This window comes from Danio rerio, chromosome 20 (assembly GCF_049306965.1).
Source record: "Danio rerio strain Tuebingen ecotype United States chromosome 20, GRCz12tu, whole genome shotgun sequence".
NCBI lineage: Eukaryota > Metazoa > Chordata > Actinopteri > Cypriniformes > Danionidae > Danio > Danio rerio.
Genome location: NC_133195.1, coordinates 27,013,193 through 27,033,438, shown reverse-complemented (window position 1 = coordinate 27,033,438; position 20,246 = coordinate 27,013,193). Strand labels below are relative to the sequence as shown.

The window sequence follows — 20,246 nt, the reverse complement described above, 5'->3', positions numbered from 1 at the left end:
CAACCCCTTTATTTCCTGGAGAACCGGTGAGATCATAAGTGATTCATGTGTTAAAAATTTTCTATGTTCTATCGTCCCTGTTCAGCTCAACAATGTGACAACCAGTCCTGAAATCTCTGAAATCTCCATGTATCCTGATGAGTATAAAGATTTGGCCGAAGCTGTCAGCAAGTAGAAGGCCACCACACTCCCGCCTCACCGTGAGTACGATTGTGCAATAGATTTGCTACCTGGTACAACGCCCCCTCGTGGGAGAATCTTCCCTTTTTCCCAAAAGGAAACTGAAACCATGAATGCCTACATTAAGGAGGAGCTGGAGAAGGGGTTCATTCGCCCGTCCACATCACCTGCATCCGCCGGCTTCTTCTTCGTTGAGAAGATGGTACTCTCCGCCCATGCATCGATTGCACAGGTTTGAATGACATTACAGTGAAATACAGATATCCTTTGCCTCTAGTCCCAGCTGCCCTGAAGCAATAACGCTAAGCCAAGTATTTCACCAAGCTTGATCTTCGCAGTGCTTACAACCTCATACGCATAAGGCAGGGCGACGAGTGGAAGACCGGGTTCTCAACGACCACTGGGCACTACGAATACCGGGTGATGCCCTTCGACCTGGCAAACAGTTCCTCTGTATTTCAATCATTCATCAACGAGGTATTTCGGGACATGTTGAATCAATGGGTCATTGAATATATTGATGACATTCTTGTATACTCAGAGATGCTCGAAGATCACCATAACCATGTATGAGCTGTCCTCCAGAGGCTAATCAAGAACCAGCTGTACGCTAAGTTATCCAAATGCGAGTTTCACCAGATGTGCACTTCCTTCCTGGGGTACATAATTAGCGCAGACGTTATGGATGAGAGCAAGGTAAATGCTGTGTAAAATTGGCCCAGACCCAAAACTGTAAAAGAGATGCAACGCTTTCTGGGATTTGCGAATTTCTACAGGAGATTCATTTGTAATTTCAGTTCAGTAGCTGCACCACTTACTTCCCTGGTTTAAATCAACTAATCTAAAACTCAAGTGGAACCCAGATGCAGAAGGAGCATTCACCCTCCTGAAAACCCGATTCTCCTCGGCACCAATTCTCTGTCACCCTGATCCTAAACTCCCCTTCACCCTGGAAATTGATGCTTCCAATACAGGCATTGGCGCTGTACTATCTCAGAAACAAGCCACAACAAACAAGCTCCATCCTTGTGCGTTCTTTTCCAGAAAGTTAAACTCAGCTGAAAGAAATTATGACTTGGGCAACAGAGAACTTTTGGCCATGAAATCAGCGATGGAGGAATGGAGGGACTGGCTAGAAGGAGCATTACAACCTTTCTCTGTCATAACAGACCATAAAAACCTCGAATACATCCATTCAGTTAAGAGACTAAACCCCCGAAAAGCAAGATGGGTTCTATTCTTTACTCGATTCCGTTTCACTGTGACATACATTCCCGGACCCAAAAACATCAAAGCAGACACACTTTCCCGTCTATCTGATGAGGATCCCAAGATCGAAGATGACCAACCTATTATACCCGACTCCATGATTCTGGCACCCATCTCTTGGGATATTGAAACCGAAATTGCCCAATCCACAGCTAAACATCCCTCTCCTCCTACCTGTCCAGCTGATAAAATATTTGTCCCATTACCACTCAGGAGCAGAGTAATGGAAGAAGTCCATACCAACCCCAGTCATCCAGGCATCGCAGGCACCCTTGATCTCATTCTTAACCCTTACTGGTGGCCCGAAATAAGAAAAGACGTCTTTGTGAAGAACTGTGTTCCCTGTAACATGAACAAACACTTCTGTCACAGTCGAGCCGATCTCCTACAGCCTCTTGAGGTTCCCTGTCGCCCATGGTCACACATCGCCATAGATTTTATCACCGATCTTCCCTTATCTATGGGTCACACTACCATACTCACCGTCATAGACCGCTTCTCCAAGGCTTGCAGGCTGATCACCATACCAAAACTTCCCAAAGCACTTGAAACAGCTGAGCTCTTAAGGCTGATTTATACTTCTGCATCAAACGCCGGCGTATGCTACGCCGCTGACGCATAGCCCTTTGCCATGGCCGTCACTGTCACTGACGTGCACCTCTCAAAAAATGTAACTACACGTCGAAACAACGCGTAGCGTAAGCTCTGTGATTGGTCGACTTGGTAGCGCTGACGAGTCTGGGTGGGGCCGAGAGCCACGCGAATGGAGCGAGCGATTGTTTACAAGTGTTGAGTCCCGTGAAGGAGCTCAGCATGGAAAGTTTTGTTTTGTGTTTACCTCATAGTTAAAGTTGTTGCACGTCCGCCGGTTCCTGCCTCAAAATGAGCGAGTTTAAGCCACTTGTACATCCCGGAAATGTTCAGGAAAAGCAAAAAAGCAGCGAAGAAACTTGACACAGAGGAACATTTACACCTCACTGCCAACTAGCGTTTTGGAAGTGTTAATGCAGCACTGACAGAGACAGCGCGCAGAAGTATAAATGCACAGCCACGCGCGTTGCATGCGCCGTGGGTTATGCCGGTCACCTGACGCAGAAGTATAAATCAGGCTTTATGCAACCAAGTTTTCAGATTCTATGGGCTACCGGAGGATATTGTGTCTGTAAGAGGTCCCTAATTTACTTCAAGAGTATGGTCTGCTTTTTTTAAAAACCTCAATATCAACATAAGTCTAACTTTCGGTTATCACCCCCAGTCCAATGGCCAGGTAGAGCGGCTGAATCAGGAGATTGGAAGATTTTTAAGAACGTACTGTCATCAGCACCAAACCAATTGGAGTCGTTTTCTAATGTGGGCCGAATATGCCCAAAACTCCTTTAGAAAAGCAGCAACTGGCCTAACACAGTTTCAAGTCATTCTAGGGTTTCAACCCTCCCTGTTCCCATGGTCTGGCGAACCATCCAAACTCCCTGCCCTTGATCAGTGGTTCCAACAGTGTGAGACAACCTGGAACGCAGCCCATACACATCTCTCCCATGCAGTCCGAAGATTTAAAGAACAGGCTGATCGTCACCGCCGTCCCAGTCCCACTTACACTCCCGGTCAATAGGTTTGGCTTTCTACCAAGGACCTTCGCCTTAAACTCCCATGCAAGAAGCTCAGTCCCAGGTATGTTGGCCCTTTCACTATTGATCGCCAAATTACACCTGTTTCCTACTAACTTAACCTGCCTAATCACTATCGCATCTCTCATACGTTCCATGTATCACTGCTCAAGCCAGCTGCTGGTCCAGCCGAGGTTGATAGGGAGGTGGCAGCCGGTGATCAGGGTCCCCCACTAATCATCATCGATGGAAAGGAGGCGTACCAGATCCGTGAGATCCTGAGGTCTAGACGCCGAGGGGGACATCTACAATACCTGATTGACTGGGAGGGGTACGGTCCGGAGGAACAATCATGGATCAACCACAAGTGAGTTTCATCGTCTACATCTGAAAATGCCGGCCCCTTGTCCCCGTGGTAGACCCCGGCGTCGTGGCGCCCCTCACTTCAGGAGCCATTCGCAGGAGGGGGGCTTTGTCACTGACTCGGTCCCAGTCATTCCCCTCGCTGGCCAGCAGAGGTCATCATCACCGGACTATTGAGATTACATCATCCACTTACACTGATTGCAGACACACCTGACACGCATCCAGCAATCACCTTCCACACACATATAAGCAGCACTCACACACTGCTTCATTGCGAAGTTTTGTTTTGCCCCGGCTAACACTACTGAGCGTTCTCATTCTTGTCTGCCTTCCCGTTGTGATCCTGCTTTGTTTACTGACCCAGTCTTGCCTGCCGCCTGCCTTGTACTTCAGCCTGAATATTGACTTTGATCCTAGCCGCCTGCCTTTGAACTCTAGCCTGCTTACCGACTCTGATACTAGCCGCCTGCCTCTGACCCATGCCTGCTAACTCATCCTGTGTTTACCTGCCGCCAGCTAAATGACTACATACTACTGTGTTTGATGTGAGTTTGCGCACGCACAACATCTGTGTGCTATTGTTTATTAAACTGTGTTTAATAAAAATGCTGCAAATGGATCCCTCTGTGTCAGTCACTTCGTTACACTTATTCAGTGCTTGGGTTTTATATGGGGTGTTTAATGAATAAAAGGTTTACAACTTGTGAAATTATGAACCCCTTATTGTATACTGTATGTATTTTAAATCTGCAATTCAATAAAAAATATCTTTCCATACACTACTTACCTTATGTTTACTCGTCGATCTCACCAAAGCCATCAATGTCTTCATAACTCACTATTAACAAATAACTTTGCATGATATAGGCCTACCATCAGGGTTCAATGCAGATTAAAACAGGCTCCCATCTTTACTGCTGTTTGCATTTCAGTAAACTTATAGCTGATGCTTTATAGAAAAATGTAGTAATTTGGTCTTCAATCAATAAAAACTGCTGCTGTAGTTTTCTCTGTTCTTATGGCCCATTTCCACTGAGTGGTACGGTATGGTACGGTTTGGTTTGGTACGCTTTTATGGCCGTTTCCACTGTCAAAAGGCGTACCGAACCAAACCATACCGTACCACTTTTTTGGGACCCTTTCAGTCCCAAACTGCAGAAAGGGTCCCAAAAGGTGGAGCTACACGCGCAGCTGAACGCTATTGGTTTACAGAGATACGTCATTCGTAGACTCAACAAGCCAGAATGTAAACAAAGGACCCGCCATGTTTGAAATACACAGCGAGAGATTACAGCGGAATTATAAATACATATGCAGCCATGGTCAATCCTGCAAACAAACCCTGTCGTCGTCATGATAAACAGCCACAAAGCCATGGAGAGGAGCAGATTTACCCTGTGCCGCGTAGTTTTTAACGAGCCAGTCTGAAGCCCGAGTGGTTTAGCTTTCTTTCTTTCGCTCGCCGCGAGCTCTATCTGAAATAACAAACTTCTTGATCTGATAATAATAACATGCACTTGATTATTGACAAGCTTTGGAAACCCGATCCTGAGAGAAGCTGACAAACGCGACAGTGACACATTCAGAAAGAAAAGGACAATCGCGAGAGTGGAGTGTGAAAACAAGGCGAAGCCAAGGAGCACGTTATTTCTTCAGCAAACGTGAACAAACTGCCTTGTTTTAATCTTTATTATCACCTTTTGGACTAATATGAACTGGGAATGATGGAATGACTCTCTAACAGAGGCTTCGTGTGCTGCTGAAGATTACAGACACAGATGAGAGGTTTTCACTGACTGTAGGCTATACTTTGTGTTGTTTTGAGCCTAATTAACGACGAAATGTCTGCTTTGAGTAGTTCTTCTGTAGTTGGTAACATATCGGAGACTGTAAGGGTCTGTATGTGTTCATATATGTTAATTTATTTATTTATTTAATATATTTATAGACGTTACAGTAGGCTATTTCGCACCGTCATTGATCTGCAGTTATAATCAACTCCTGTTTATAGAAAAGTTATAGAAAAGTTAGTAATAAACATTTATACACAAGTATTTATGTGTAAAGCATCTGTTTTGTGAGAAGTGCTTTTCATATGATATGTGAATGACCTGTGCAGCTTTATTGTAGACATTTTCACGAGCGAAAAATGACGTCGACTTAAACTTTTGCATATACAACGCCTACCAAAAGGGTACCCTTTGTAGGGAAAACGCAAGCCTGATAAAGGTGACCCGTACTGACCCGAACCGTACTGTACTGTACCAGTCAGTGAAAACGAGCCATTAGTGTTTAAGTATACACTAGTGTGTTAAAGTTCAGCTTCTTCCCTCTTTGTTCCCTGTAGTTAAAGGGTAAAAACAGTATTTGTTCCGTCCTTATTCCCTGTACTTTTAGGGTAAATACCACATTTGAGGGTTGTAAATTAAAGTGAAGCATTGCTCCTCCCTTGTTACCCCCTTGTTCCCTGTACTTAAAGGGTAAATACCACATTTGAGGGTTGTAGATTAAAGTGAAGCATTGCTCCTCCCTTGTTACCCCCTTGTTCCCTGTACTTAAAGGGTAAATACCACAGTTGAGGGTTGTAAATTAAAGTGAAGGATTGCTCCTCCCTTCTTACCCCCTTGTTCCCTGTACTTACAGGGTAAATACCACATTTGGGGGTTGTAAATTAAAGTGAAGCATTGTTCCTCCCTTGTTACCTGTAGTTAAAGGGTAAATACATTTGTTCCCCCCTTGTTCCCTTTAGTTTACAATGTAAAATCTTGAAGGCAGTAAAATAAATATACAAACACACAATATATTTCTTCTTTACTTTGTAACCTTTATTTTAATAAATAAGCATTTTAAAACACTTCTTCTTAATCAAACATTGTCTTGTCAATTATTGACTTTACTCATTCATTTTCTCTTCGGCTTTGTCCTTTTGTTAATCTGGGGTCGCCACAGTGGATTGAACCACCAACATATCCAGCATGTTTTACGCAGTGGATGCCCTTCCAACTGCAACCCATATCTGGGAAACATCCATACACACCCATTCACTACGGACAATTTAGTCTACCCAATTCACCTGTACCGCATGTCTTTGGACTGTGAGGGAAACCGGAGCACCCGGAGGAAACCCACGCGAACGCAGGAAGAACTCCACGCAGAAACGCCAACTGACCCAGCCGAGGCTCGAACCAGCAACCTTCTTGCTGTGAGGAAACAGCACTACCTACTGTGCCACTGTGTTGCCACCCAGCTGCAACCCATCACTGGGAAACATCCATACACACATACACTACGGACAATTTTTTGCTTACCCAATGTCACCACATATTTTTGGACTTGTGGGAGCACCCGGAGGAAACCCATGCTAACATGGGGAGAAAATGCTAACTCCACACAGAAATGCCAATTGACCCAGCCGAGGCTCCAACCAGCGACCTCCTTGCTGTGAGGCAATTGTGCTACCCACTGCCCCTGCCTATACTCAAACAGCAAAATAACACATTATTTCCTTCCCCCTTTTTTCTGGCATCTCTTGCTTAGCTTCCTCTTCTGCTCTTCTCAGCTTCCACTGAGGACTCTGATGGTGAGTGGCTGATGAAATCCCATGGGTCTTGCTGCTCTGCATTTATATAAAATATATGAACAGACATAAAGGCTTTTAGTAAGCTATAGACATGTTTATTTTGCTGTTTAATGTGTGTGTGGTGGTTGTCCAACAATTTCACACACTAAACATTTACAGATACCATATAGACACTATACATTACTATCTAGCAGAAGTACTATCATCATGTCATACAGGAGAATGTGATCATTTATAATGATAATCATTAAAGCGCGGGGGGGGGGGGAGGCTATGTGCAGGCATTACAGACTTTGAAGTAAAGATTATTTGCAGTTCAGTGTACATATTTAAATTCTGTGTTACTCATTAAATGGTAAGTAAATGTAACGTTTGGGTGAACTACCCCTAAGGTTAGTTTTTGATTAAGTACATGTCTTAAACCATCATTAGTCCTAAATAAATTGAAAGATAACATAATATGGTTGATGTACTGTTATGGACCCTTTTTACATTTCAGCGCAGTGAATGGTTGGATTTTCGGTTGGATTGAGACAGAGGTTAAGGTGATGGACTTGAAATCCGTTGGGGTCTCCCACACAGGTTCGATCCCTACCGACTACGTTGGTTGGCACTTCCACAATGTGGACTGTTCCTTTTGGCTCATTTCTCCTTAAAGGAAATACCTTCCTTCTCTGCATCTCACAAACAAGGCCATGTCCCTTTATGTCCAGACCATTGCAGTGTGAGCAAGTGTTGTGCCGTGATCGTATAGTTGTCAGTACTCTGCGTTGTGGCCGCAACAGCCCTTGTTTAAATCTGAGTCACAGCAGCTTGTTACTGCTAACTGTAAGTAATGCATGGGCTGCTTTTAACAACCTCAGGCCATTGAATGCATTCTCCCGCAATCTGTGCTGTGTCCAGTGTTGCCCAGGGCTGGACTGGGGCAAAAAATCGGCCCTGGCATTTTGGGCCAGAGCGGCCCACTAAATTAAATCAAAATGCTATCTATCTATGCACATCCAATATTTTTATCAACTCATATTCTATAAAACACAAAAGCCATATTTATGAAATAAATAAATAAACACAAACTTTAATCTCAATTTAATTTCTGTGTACTGTCCATAAAGATATTTGTTGAGTTCTAAAAAATACACTATTCATTCATTTATTTTTCTTCGTATTAGTCCCTTATTTATCAGGGGTTGCCGCAGTGGAATGAACTGCCAACTATTCCAGCATGTTTTATGCAGCAGATGCCTTTCCAGCCACAACCCAATATTGGAAATCACCCAAACACACTCATTCACACACACTCATACACTACAGCCAATTTAGCTTATTCAATACACTATTCACTCAGCCTATATTCAATAATAAACATAACAAAATCTGCCTGCTAATGCATGGGTAAATCTTCAAAGGGAACAGTGTTACATTTTAACCTCTTTCACCTCTTTCACCTCATCCTCATCTAAACAATGAAAACATAATATAAGTCAAATTTGTTTCATTTTGATATTATGATTAACAGACACAAAACAGCCTCGTGTAGCTGCATATTTATATGAGCATCATCTTCACTCTGCATATTTATAACAAAACAGGGCTAAAATATAACTGTCTCCTTTCATTTCCATTGAAAAGAATGATCTTTACCCTGTCTCTTTTGCAGAATATCAGTTTTAATAATAATGGCCATTATAACAGTATACGTACATTAAATTTAAACGATAAAGTTAAGCAATCAGTCAATGTGCAGAATCAGTGTATGTGGTTACATATATGAATATATTAGCTTATCTTTGCACTCAGCCAAAACAGTTAACTGAGAACAAGTGATTCAAAAGACATAAGAATTGTTAGATAGAGACAACAAGATGAATTCAATATCACGTTTAACAACTATAGTGAGATGAGATCATCCAGCAGATGAACTGTCTGGCATGCACTACACTCTCACCTGGGGTTTATGCTCGCCCGCTGAACTACTGGCTCTAGGCAGAGAGTGGGCATGTGTGTGGTCATGTGATTTGCACTTTTAGCCGTGTACTAGAATGAACTGAGAACTTTTCAGAACCGCTAAATGAAACGCTGGTGTATTTCCCGCGATTTCTCTGCGCCTCCCTTGCTTTTCTTCTCTCTGACTCTTGACTATTTTGACAAATACACACAGACGACGCACACTCACACGGAGTCCAAAATAGGAGTTTGTGATTGGGCCAGCCCAGCGTCAATACCGAAAAGAGCCAATGGGCTCCAGAGTGTCACATGGGCCGGCCCGGTCTGTCTGTCCGGGAAAAAAGCATCTCACTTTCAAAGAGTCACAGATCACAGCAGCGTCAATTAATAAGGCAGAAAAAACGATAGGCTGTTACGCCTTTTATGGGCCGATCAGATCATGAGACGATGATCAGCCCGGCCCAAAAAGTACGTTGGCCCACCGAGAAAGTGCCCGGTCTGCCAGATGGCCAGTCCGCCCCTGGTGTTGCCCACATCCAACTGAGAAAGTCAATGGCTATCCTGACGTGTAGTCGAGACCGAGAAGTTAAGGTTGTGGACTCAAAATCCATTGGGGTCTCCCCACCCAGGTTTGAACCCTGCCGACTATAGTACAACCAGTTGATTTTGCTTTTTCTCTCTGTGAGAGGACATGTGGCTTTCATGTCGTTTTGTTGCAGGCCAGGTGTTTAATCCCTCTTTGAGCAATTCAAGTCCATTCTGATGTTGTCTAGAGAAACATTCAAAAAATCGACACCACCATCTTGTATGGTTCAACGTTGAGGCGAAAATTGGGATTTGATTGTTTCCTCCAAGTCGCCTATTCTTTTTTTAGGCTCTCCATTTCTGGCACATTTTTTTCCCCATTCCATCTGCTGCTGGAAAGTTAATTTATACACGGCTCCTTTCAAGACTGATGCTAGCACAGTTCCAAAAGGCTCAACCAGAATGTGCTTTTGGACCGTGGCTTTGGTTACACCAAATGACTTCAAAGTCTTCCATGGTGCAGCTCAGCAGTGGCATGGCACAGTTCTGAAACGCCGTTTCCTGGAGGATACTGCTTCTGTTTTTTTAGAGGATGCAGGTCAGTGCTGCAGTGGTCCAACTCCACAAAGCAGTATATGTGTGCTGGCTTCTAAAGAGCCTGGATAGCTCAGTCGGTAGAGCATCACACTTTTAATCTGAGGGTCCAGGGTTCAAGTCCCTGTACGGGCGAAGGACTGTCTTGTTGTTACAGACTTTGTAATGCTTTAATATCACTTGGTGGCTGTCCATTGGGATGTGGCCCGACGCGAGAGCACAATGCTCTGAATTCAGATCAACCTTTTAATCTGAGGGTCCAGGATTCAGGTCCCTGTTTGGGCGAAGGACTGTCACAATGTCAGGAACCTCGTCATGCTTCAATATCACTTGGTGCCTGTCCGTTGGGGTGTGGCCCAATGCGAGAGCACATTGTTCTGATTTAGATCGTCAGCTTGTGAGAAACGAGGGCTCATGATGTTAGCTGAGTGTGTTAGATTAGAGAGTTGCGCTGTCTCTGCTTCCCAGAGACTGTACGCAAAAGTTGCACAAGAGATAGTGCGGCTTGATCTACCCTTGTTGACCCCGTGTTTTGTTGGCACCTCAGCAGGGGAGAGGGAGGGGACATCTGTAGTCATAGCCGAGTGGTTAAGGCGATGGACTAGATTGGGGTTTCCCCGCGCAGGTTCGAATCCTGCCAACTATGCAATTTTGCAAGTCCACAATGCTGTTCTCTTTTCTTTCAATTCTCCTATACCTGAATGCAGTCCTCCTCTACATATCGTAAACAAGCCCCCATTTCTTAGTTATCAGGCAGCTGTGGCTGAGCGACAGTGGTTTGCCGTGATTGGAAAGTGATCAACACACTATGTTGTGGCCAGAGAAACCCTGGTTTGAATCCTGGTCACAGCAGCATGTACCTGTTAATGGAAAGCCATGCTGGGCTGATCTTTTGTCGCCATCGGCTGGATTTCTTACCCAACTTCTTATGTATCTAGTGTTGACCATATATGGCCATGAGAGCCACAAAGCTACAGCCAGGGGTAGTCGTGGCTGAGAGGTTAAGGCGATGGACTTGAAATCCGTTGGGGTATCTCCGCGCTGGTTCGAACCCTGCCGATTATGTTGATTGGCACTTCCACAATATGGACAGCTCATTTCTCCCCAACTGAAATACTGTCCTTCTCTGTATCTTGCAAACAAGCCAATGTCCCTTTGTGTCCTGGAAACTAAGGTGTGAGCCAGTGGTGTGCTGTGATCGTATAGTGTTAAGTACTCTGCGTTGTGGCCCCAGCAAGCCTAGTTCAAAACTGGGTCACTGTAGCTTGTTACTGCAAAAAGTAAGTAATGCATGGGCTGATTTTTACAACCTCAGGCCATTGACTGCATTCTCCCGTATTCTTTGATCGTATAGTGTTCAGTACTCTGCGTTGTGGCCCCAGCAAGCCTAGTTCAAAACTGGGTCACTGTAGCTTGTTACTGCAAAAAGTAAGTAATGCATGGGCTGATTTTTACAACCTCAGGCCATTGACTGCATTCTCCCGTATTCTGTGCTGTGTCCAGTGTTGCCCACATCTAACTAAGAAAGTCAATGGCTATCTCTAACGTGTAGTCGTGGCCGAGAGGTGAAGGTGATGCAAATGAAGCCCATTGGGGTCTCCCTACTCAGGTTCGAACCCTGCTGACTATAAAACAACCAGTCGATTTTGCTTTTTCTCTCTGTGAGAGGAATTGTGGCTTTCATGTCATTTTGTTGCAGGCCAGGGTGTTTAATCCCTCTTTGAGTAATTCATGTCCATTCTGATGTTGCCTAGAGAAACATTAAAAAAATCGACAGCACTATCTTGTATGGCTTCAACGTTGAGGAAAAAAAATTGGGATTTGATTGTTTCTTCCAAGTCGCCTATTCTTTTTTTAGGCTCTCCATTTGTGGCACATTTTTTCCCCATTCCATCTGCTGCTGGAAAGTTAATTTATGCACGGCTCCTTTCAAGACTGATGCTGATGCTAGCACTGATGCTGTTTGGACGGAGGACTGTCTCAATGTCAGGAACCTCGTCATGCTTCAATATCACTTGGTGCCTGTCCGTTGGGGTGTGGCCCAATGCGAGAGCACATTGCTCCGATTCAGATCGTCAGCTTGTGAGAAAAGATTGCTCATGACGTTAGCTAAGTGTGTTAGATTAGAGTTGCGCTGTCTCTGCTTCCCAGAGACTGTTCGCAAAAGTTGCACAAGAGATAGTGCGGCTTGATCTACGCTTGTTGACCCCGTGTTTTGTTGGCACCTCAGCAGGGGAGACAGAGGGGACATCTGCAGTCGTGGCCGAGTGGTTAAGGCGATGGACTAGAAATCCATTGGGGTTTCACCGCGCAGGTTCGAATCCTTCCGACTATGCAATTTTCCATGTCCACAATGCTGTTCTCTTTTCTTTCAATTCTCCTATACGTGAATGCAGTCCTCCTCTACATATTGTAAACAAGCCCCCATCTCTTAGTGATCAGGCAGCTGTGGGTGAGCGACAGTGGTTTACCGTGATTGAAAAGTGATCAGTACACTATGTTGTGGCCAGAGAAACCCCGGTTTGAATCCTGGTCACAGCAGCGTGTACATGTTAAGAGAAAGCCATGCTGGGCTGATCTTTTGTCGCTATCGGCTGGATTTCTTACCCAACTTCTTATGTATCTAGTGTTGATCATATACGGCCATGAGAGCCAAAAATCTACAGCCAGGTGTAGTCGTGGCCGAGAGGTTAAGGCGATGGACTTGAAAGCCATTGGGGTATCCCCGCGCAGGTTCGAACCCTGCCGACTACGTTGGTTGGCACTTCAGCAATGTGGACAGCTTCTTTTTGCTTATTTCTCCCCAACTGAAATACTGTCCTTCTCTGCATCTTGCAAACAAGCCAATGTCCCTTTGTGTCCTGGAAGCTAAAGTCTGAGCCAGTGGTGTGCTGTGATCGTATAGTGCTCAGTACTCTGCGTTGTGGCCCCAGCAAGCCTAGTTCGAATCCGGGTCACGTCAGCTTGCTACTGCCAACCGTAAGTAGTGCATGGACTCATTTTTACAACCTCAGGCCATTGACTGCATTCTCCCGTATTCAGTGCTGTGTCCAGTGTTGCCCACATCCAACTAAGAAAGTCAATGGCTAACTCTAACGTGTAGACGTGGCAGAGAGGTTAAGGTGATGCAAATGAAGCCCATTGGGGTCTCCCCACTCATGTTCGAGGCCTGCTGACTATAAAACAACCAGTTGCTTTTGCTTTATCTCTCTGTGAGAGGAATTGTGGCTTTCATGTCATTTTGTTGCAGGCCAGGGTGTTTAATCCCTCTTTGAGTAATTCAAGTCCATTCTGATGTTGCCTAGAGAAACGTTAAAAAAATCGACAGCACTATCTTGTATGGCTTCAACGTTGAGGCAAAAATTGGGATTTGATTGTTTCTTCCAAGTCGCCTATTCTTTTTTCAGGCTCTCCATTTGTGGCACATTTTTTCCCCATTCCATCTGCTGCTGGAAAGTTAATTTATGCACGGCTCCTTTCAAGACTGATGCTGATGCTAGCACTAATGCTGTTTGGGCGAAGGACTGTCTCAATGTCAGGAACCTCGTCATGCTTCAATATCACTTGGTGCCTGTCCGTTGGGGTGTGGCCCAATGCGAGAGCACATTGCTCCGATTCAGATCGTCAGCTTGTGAGAGAAGAGTGCTCATGAAGTTAGCTGAGTGTGTTAGATTAGAGTTGCGCTGTCTCTGCTTCCCAGAGACTGTACGCAAAAGTTGCACAAGAGATAGTGCGGCTTGATCTACGCTTGTTGACCCCGTGTTTTGTTGGCACCTCAGCAGGGGAGACAGAGAGCACATCTGTAGTCGTGGCCGAGTGGTTAAGGCGATGGACTAGAAATCCATTGGGGTTTCCCCGCGCAGGTTCGAATCCTGCCGACTACGCAATTTTGCATGTCCACAATGCTGTTCTCTTTTCTTTCAATTCTCCTATACGTGAATGCAGTCCTCCTCTACATATCGTAAACAAGCCCCCGTCTCTTAGTGATCAGGCAGCTGTGGGTGAGCGACAATGGTTTGCCGTGATCGAAAAGTGATCAGTACACTATGTTGTGGCCAGAGAAACCCCGGTTTGAATCCTGGTCACAGCAGCGTGTACCTGTTAACGGAAAGCCATGCTGGGCTGATCTTTTGTCGCCATCGGCTGGATTTCTTACCCAACTTCTTATGTATCTAGTGTTGACCATATATGGCCATGAGAGCCACAAAGCTACAGCCAGGGGTAGTCGTGGCTGAGAGGTTAAGGCGATGGACTTGAAATCCATTGGGGAATCTCCGTGCTGGTTCGAACCCTGCCGATCATGTTGATTGGCACTTCCACAATATGGACAGCTCATTTCTCCCCAACTGAAATACCGTCCTTCTCTGCATCTTGCAAACAAGCCAATGTCCCTTTGTGTCCTGGAAACTAAGGTGTGAGCCAGTGGTGTGCTGTGATCGTATAGTGTTCAGTACTCTGCGTTGTGGCCCCAGCAAGCCTAGTTCAAAACTGGGTCACTGTAGCTTGTTACTGCAAAAAGTAAGTAATGCATGGGCTGATTTTTACAACCTCAGGCCATTGACTGCATTCTCCCGTATTCTGTGCTGTGTCCAGTGTTGCCCACATCTAACTAAGAAAGTCAATGGCTATCTCTAACGTGTAGTCGTGGCCGAGAGGTGAAGGTGATGCAAATGAAGCCCATTGGGGTCTCCCTACTCCGGTTCGAACCCTGCTGACTATAAAACAACCAGTCGATTTTGCTTTTTCTCTCTGTGAGAGGAATTGTGGCTTTCATGTCATTTTGTTGCAGGCCAGGGTGTTTAATCCCTCTTTGAGTAATTCATGTCCATTCTGATGTTGCCTAGAGAAACATTAAAAAAATCGACAGCACTATCTTGTATGGCTTCAACGTTGAGGAAAAAAAATTGGGATTTGATTGTTTCTTCCAAGTCGCCTATTCTTTTTTTAGGCTCTCCATTTGTGGCACATTTTTTCCCCATTCCATCTGCTGCTGGAAAGTTAATTTATGCACGGCTCCTTTCAAGACTGATGCTGATGCTAGCACTGATGCTGTTTGGGCGAAAGACTGTCTCAATGTCAGGAACCTCGTCATGCTTCAATATCACTTGGTGCCTGTCCGTTGGGGTGTGGCCCAATGCGAGAGCACATTGCTCCGATTCAGATAGTCAGCTTGTGAGAAAAGATTGCTCATGAAGTTAGCTAAGTGTGTTAGATTAGAGTTGCGCTGTCTCTGCTTCCCAGAGACTGTTCGCAAAAGTTGCACAAGAGATAGTGCGGCTTGATCTACGCTTGTTGACCCCGTGTTTTGTTGGCACCTCAGCAGGGGAGACAGAGGGGACATCTGCAGTCGTGGCCGAGTGGTTAAGGCGATGGACTAGAAATCCATTGGGGTTTCACCGCGCAGGTTCGAATCCTGCCGACTATGCAATTTTGCATGTCCACAATGCTGTTCTCTTTTCTTTCAATTCTCCTATACGTGAATGCAGTCCTCCTCTACATATCGTAAACAAGCCCCCGTCTCTTAGTGATCAGGCAGCTGTGGGTGAGCGACAGTGGTTTGCCGTGATCGAAAAGTGATCAGTACACTATGTTGTGGCCAGAGAAACCCCGGTTTGAATCCTGGTCACAGCAGCGTGTACCTGTTAACGGAAAGCCATACTGGGCTGATCTTTTGTCGCCATCGGCTGGATTTCTTACCCAACTTCTTATGTACATTTACATTTACATTTAGTCATTTAGCAGACGCTTTTATCCAAAGCGACTTACAAATGAGGACAAGGAAGCAATTTACACAACCAAGAGCAACAATGAATAAGTGCTATAAGCAAGTTTCAGGTCTGTAAAGTCTAAGAAGGGAAGTATTAGTAGTATTAGTATTTTTTTTTTTGTACAGTTAGTGTGATATTCAGAGAGGCAATTACAGATTAGGAAGTGTAGTGGAGACTAAATAGTTGAGTTTTTAGTCGTTTCTTGAAAATAGCGATTGACTCTGCTGTTCTGATGCAGTTAGGGAGTTCATTCCACCAACTGGGCAGATTGAGCGTGAGCGTTCGCGAAAGTGATTTTTTCCCCCTTTGGGATGGAACCACGAGGCGACGTTCATTCACAGAACGCAAGTTTCTGGAGGGCACATAGATCTGCAGAAGCGAGAGCAGATAAGAAGGAGCAAGGCCAGAAGTCGCTTTGTAAGCAAACATCAGAGCTTTGAATTTGATGCAAGCAGCAACTGGCAGCCAGTGCAAACGGAGTAGCAGCGGATGGAAAGCCATGCTGGGCTGATCTTTTGTCGCCATCGGCTGGATTTCTTACCCAACTTCTTATGTATCTAGTGTTGACCATATATGGCCATGAGAGCCACAAAGCTACAGCCAGGGGTAGTCGTGGCTGAGAAGTTAAGGCGATGGACTTGAAATCCATTGGAGTATCTCCGCGCTGGTTCGAACCCTGCCAATCATGTTGATTGGCACTTCCACAATATGGACAGCTCATTTCTCCCCAACTGAAATACCGTCCTTCTCTGCATCTTGCAAACAAGCCAATGTCCCTTTGTGTCCTGGAAACTAAGGTGTGAGCCAGTGGTGTGCTGTAATCGTATAGTGTTCAGTACTCTGCGTTGTGACCCCAGCAAGCCTAGTTCGAATCCGGGTCACGTCAGCTTGCTACTGCCAACCGTAAGTAGTGCATGGGCTTATTTTTACAACCTCAGGCCATTGACTGCCTTCTCCCGTATTCAGTGCTGTGTCCAGTATTGCCCACATCCAACTAAGAAAGTCAATGGCTAACTCTAACGTGTAGTCGTGGCAGAGAGGTTAAGGTGATGCAAATGAAGCCCATTGGGGTCTCCCCACTCATGTTCGAGGCCTGCTGACTATAAAACAACCAGTTGCTTTTGCTTTATCTCTCTGTGAGAGGAATTGTGGCTTTCATGTCATTTTGTTGCAGGCCAGGGTGTTTAATCCCTCTTTGAGTAATTCAAGTCCATTCTGATGTTGCCTAAAGAAACGTTAAAAAAATCGACAGCACTATCTTGTATGGCTTCAACGTTGAGGCAAAAATTGGGATTTGATTGTTTCTTCCAAGTCGCCTATTCTTTTTTTAGGCTCTCCATTTGTGGCACATTTTTTCCCCATTCCATCTGCTGCTGGAAAGTTCATTTATGCACGGCTCCTTTCAAGACTGATGCTGATGCTAGCACTAATGCTGTTTGGGCGAAGGACTGTCTCAATGTCAGGAACCTCGTCATGCTTCAATATCACTTGGTGCCTGTCCGTTGGGGTGTGGCCCAATACGAGAGCACATTGCTCCGATTCAGATCGTCAGGTTGTGAGAGAAGAGTGCTCATGAAGTTAGCTGAGTGTGTTAGATTAGAGTTGCGCTGTCTCTGCTTCCCAGAGACTTTACGCAAAAGTTGCACAAGAGATAGTGCAGCTTGATCTACGCTTGTTGACCCCATGTTTTGTTGGCACCTCAGCAGGGGAGACTGAGGGGAAATCTGTAGTCGTGGCCGAGTGGTTAAGGCAATGGACAACAAATCCATTGGGGTTTCCCCGCGCAGGTTCGAATCCTGCAGACTGCGCAATATTGCATGTCCACAATGCTGTTCTCTTTTCTTTCAATTCTCCTATACGTGAATGCAGTCCTCCTCTACATATCGTAAACAAGCCCCCGTCTCTTAGTGATCAGGCAGCTGTGGGTGAGCGACAGTGGTTTGCCGTGATCGAAAAGTTATCAGTACACTATGTTGTGGCCAGAGAAACCCCGGTTTGAATCCTGGTCACAGCAGCGTGTACCTGTTAAGGGAAAGCCATGCTGGGCTGATCTTTTGTCGCCATCGGCTGGATTTCTTACCCAAATTCTTATGTATCTAGTGTTTATGATATACGGCCATGAGAGCCAAAAAGCTACAGCCAGGTGTAGTCGTGGCTGAGAGGTTAAGGCGATGGACTTGAAATCCATTGGGGTATCCCCGCGCAGGTTCAAACCCTGCCGACTACGTTGGTTGGCACTTCCACAATGTGGACAGCTCCTTTTTGCTTATTTCTCCCCAACTGAAATACCGTCCTTCTCTGCATCTTGCAAACAAGCCAATGTCCCTTTGTGTCTTGGAAGCCAAGGTGTGAGCCAGTGGTGTGCTGTGATCGTATAGTGTTACGTACTCTGCGTTGTGGCCCCAGCATGCCTAGTTCAAATCCGGGTCACGGCAGCTTGCTACTGCCAACTGTAAGTAATGCATGGGCTGCTTTTTACAACCTCAGGCCATTGACTGCATTCTCCAGTATTCTGTGCTGTGTCCAGTGTTGCCCACATCCAACTAAGAAAGTCAATGGCTAACTCTAACATGTAGTCGTGGCCGAGAGGTGAAGGTGATGCAAATGAAGCCCATTGGGGTCTCCCTACTCAGGTTCGAACCCTGCTGACTATAAAACAACCAGTCGATTTTGCTTTTTCTCTCTGTGAGAGGAATTGTGGCTTTCATGTCATTTTGTTGCAGGCCAGGGTGTTTAATCCCTCTTTGAGTAATTCATGTCCATTCTGATGTTGCCTAGAGAAACATTAAAAAAATCGACAGCACTATCTTGTATGGCTTCAACGTTGAGGAAAAAAAATTGGGATTTGATTGTTTCTTCCAAGTCGCCTATTCTTTTTTTAGGCTCTCCATTTGTGGCACATTTTTTCCCCATTCCATCTGCTGCTGGAAAGTTAATTTATGCACGGCTCCTTTCAAAACTGATGCTGATGCTAGCACTGATGCTGTTTGGACGGAGGACTGTCTCAATGTCAGGAACCTCGTCATGCTTCAATAGCACTTGGTGCCTGTCCGTTGGGGTGTGGCCCAATGCGAGAGCACATTGCTCCGATTCAGATCGTCAGCTTGTGAGAAAAGATTGCTCATGACGTTAGCTAAGTGTGTTAGATTAGAGATGTTCGCAAAAGTTGCACAAGAGATAGTGCGGCTTGATCTACGCTTGTTGACCCCGTGTTTTGTTGGCACCTCAGCAGGGGAGACAGAGGGGACATCTGCAGTCGTGGCCGAGTGGTTAAGGCGATGGACTAGAAATCCATTGGGGTTTCACCGCGCAGGTTCGAATCCTTCCGACTATGCAATTTTCCATGTCCACAATGCTGTTCTCTTTTCTTTCAATTCTCCTATACGTGAATGCAGTCCTCCTCTACATATTGTAAACAAGCCCCCATCTCTTAGTGATCAGGCAGCTGTGGGTGAGCGACAGTGGTTTACCGTGATTGAAAAGTGATCAGTACACTATGTTGTGGCCAGAGAAACCCCGGTTTGAATCCTGGTCACAGCAGCGTGTACATGTTAAGAGAAAGCCATGCTGGGCTGATCTTTTGTCGCTATCGGCTGGATTTCTTACCCAACTTCTTATGTATCTAGTGTTGATCATATACGGCCATGAGAGCCAAAAATCTACAGCCAGGTGTAGTCGTGGCCGAGAGGTTAAGGCGATGGACTTGAAATCCATTGGGGTATCCCCGCGCAGGTTCGAACCCTGCCGACTACGTTGGTTGGCACTTCCACAATGTGGACAGCTTCTTTTTGCTTATTTCTCCCCAACTGAAATACTGTCCTTCTCTGCATCTTGCAAACAAGCCAATGTCCCTTTGTGTCCTGGAAGCTAAAGTCTGAGCCAGTGGTGTGCTGTGATCGTATAGTGCTCAGTACTCTGCGTTGTGGCCCCAGCAAGCCTAGTTCGAATCCGGGTCACGTCAGCTTGCTACTGCCAACCGTAAGTAGTGCATGGACTCATTTTTACAACCTCAGGCCATTGACTGCATTCTCCCGTATTCAGTGCTGTGTCCAGTGTTGCCCACATCCAACTAAGAAAGTCAATGGCTAACTCTAACGTGTAGACGTGGCAGAGAGGTTAAGGTGATGCAAATGAAGCCCATTGGGGTCTCCCCACTCATGTTCGAGGCCTGCTGACTATAAAACAACCAGTTGCTTTTGCTTTATCTCTCTGTGAGAGGAATTGTGGCTTTCATGTCATTTTGTTGCAGGCCAGGGTGTTTAATCCCTCTTTGAGTAATTCAAGTCCATTCTGATGTTGCCTAGAGAAACGATAAAAAAATCGACAGCACTATCTTGTATGGCTTCAACGTTGAGGCAAAAATTGGGATTTGATTGTTTCTTCCAAGTCGCCTATTCTTTTTTCAGGCTCTCCATT

General features: G+C 45.4%; 9 non-coding genes across 9 annotated transcripts; all 9 read left to right on the top strand.

The window, feature by feature from the left end:
* Positions 1-11,045: 11,045 nt before the first annotated feature.
* trnas-uga (transfer RNA serine (anticodon UGA)) lies at positions 11,046-11,127 on the top strand. The gene has a single exon. It is a non-coding gene; the product is annotated as a tRNA-Ser (tRNA).
* A 1,188-nt stretch (positions 11,128-12,315) lies between these two features.
* trnas-aga (transfer RNA serine (anticodon AGA)) lies at positions 12,316-12,399 on the top strand. Its single transcript has one exon. It is a non-coding gene; the product is annotated as a tRNA-Ser (tRNA).
* A 335-nt stretch (positions 12,400-12,734) lies between these two features.
* trnas-uga (transfer RNA serine (anticodon UGA)) lies at positions 12,735-12,816 on the top strand. The gene has a single exon. It is a non-coding gene; the product is annotated as a tRNA-Ser (tRNA).
* A 1,048-nt stretch (positions 12,817-13,864) lies between these two features.
* On the top strand, positions 13,865-13,946 carry trnas-aga (transfer RNA serine (anticodon AGA)). Its single transcript has one exon. It is a non-coding gene; the product is annotated as a tRNA-Ser (tRNA).
* A 1,459-nt stretch (positions 13,947-15,405) lies between these two features.
* On the top strand, positions 15,406-15,489 carry trnas-aga (transfer RNA serine (anticodon AGA)). Its single transcript has one exon. It is a non-coding gene; the product is annotated as a tRNA-Ser (tRNA).
* Positions 15,490-17,556: 2,067 nt separating this feature from the next.
* trnac-aca (transfer RNA cysteine (anticodon ACA)) lies at positions 17,557-17,638 on the top strand. Its single transcript has one exon. It is a non-coding gene; the product is annotated as a tRNA-Cys (tRNA).
* A 337-nt stretch (positions 17,639-17,975) lies between these two features.
* On the top strand, positions 17,976-18,057 carry trnas-uga (transfer RNA serine (anticodon UGA)). Its single transcript has one exon. It is a non-coding gene; the product is annotated as a tRNA-Ser (tRNA).
* Positions 18,058-19,082: 1,025 nt separating this feature from the next.
* trnas-aga (transfer RNA serine (anticodon AGA)) lies at positions 19,083-19,166 on the top strand. The gene has a single exon. It is a non-coding gene; the product is annotated as a tRNA-Ser (tRNA).
* Positions 19,167-19,501: 335 nt separating this feature from the next.
* Positions 19,502-19,583, top strand: trnas-uga (transfer RNA serine (anticodon UGA)). The gene has a single exon. It is a non-coding gene; the product is annotated as a tRNA-Ser (tRNA).
* Positions 19,584-20,246: the final 663 nt, after the last annotated feature.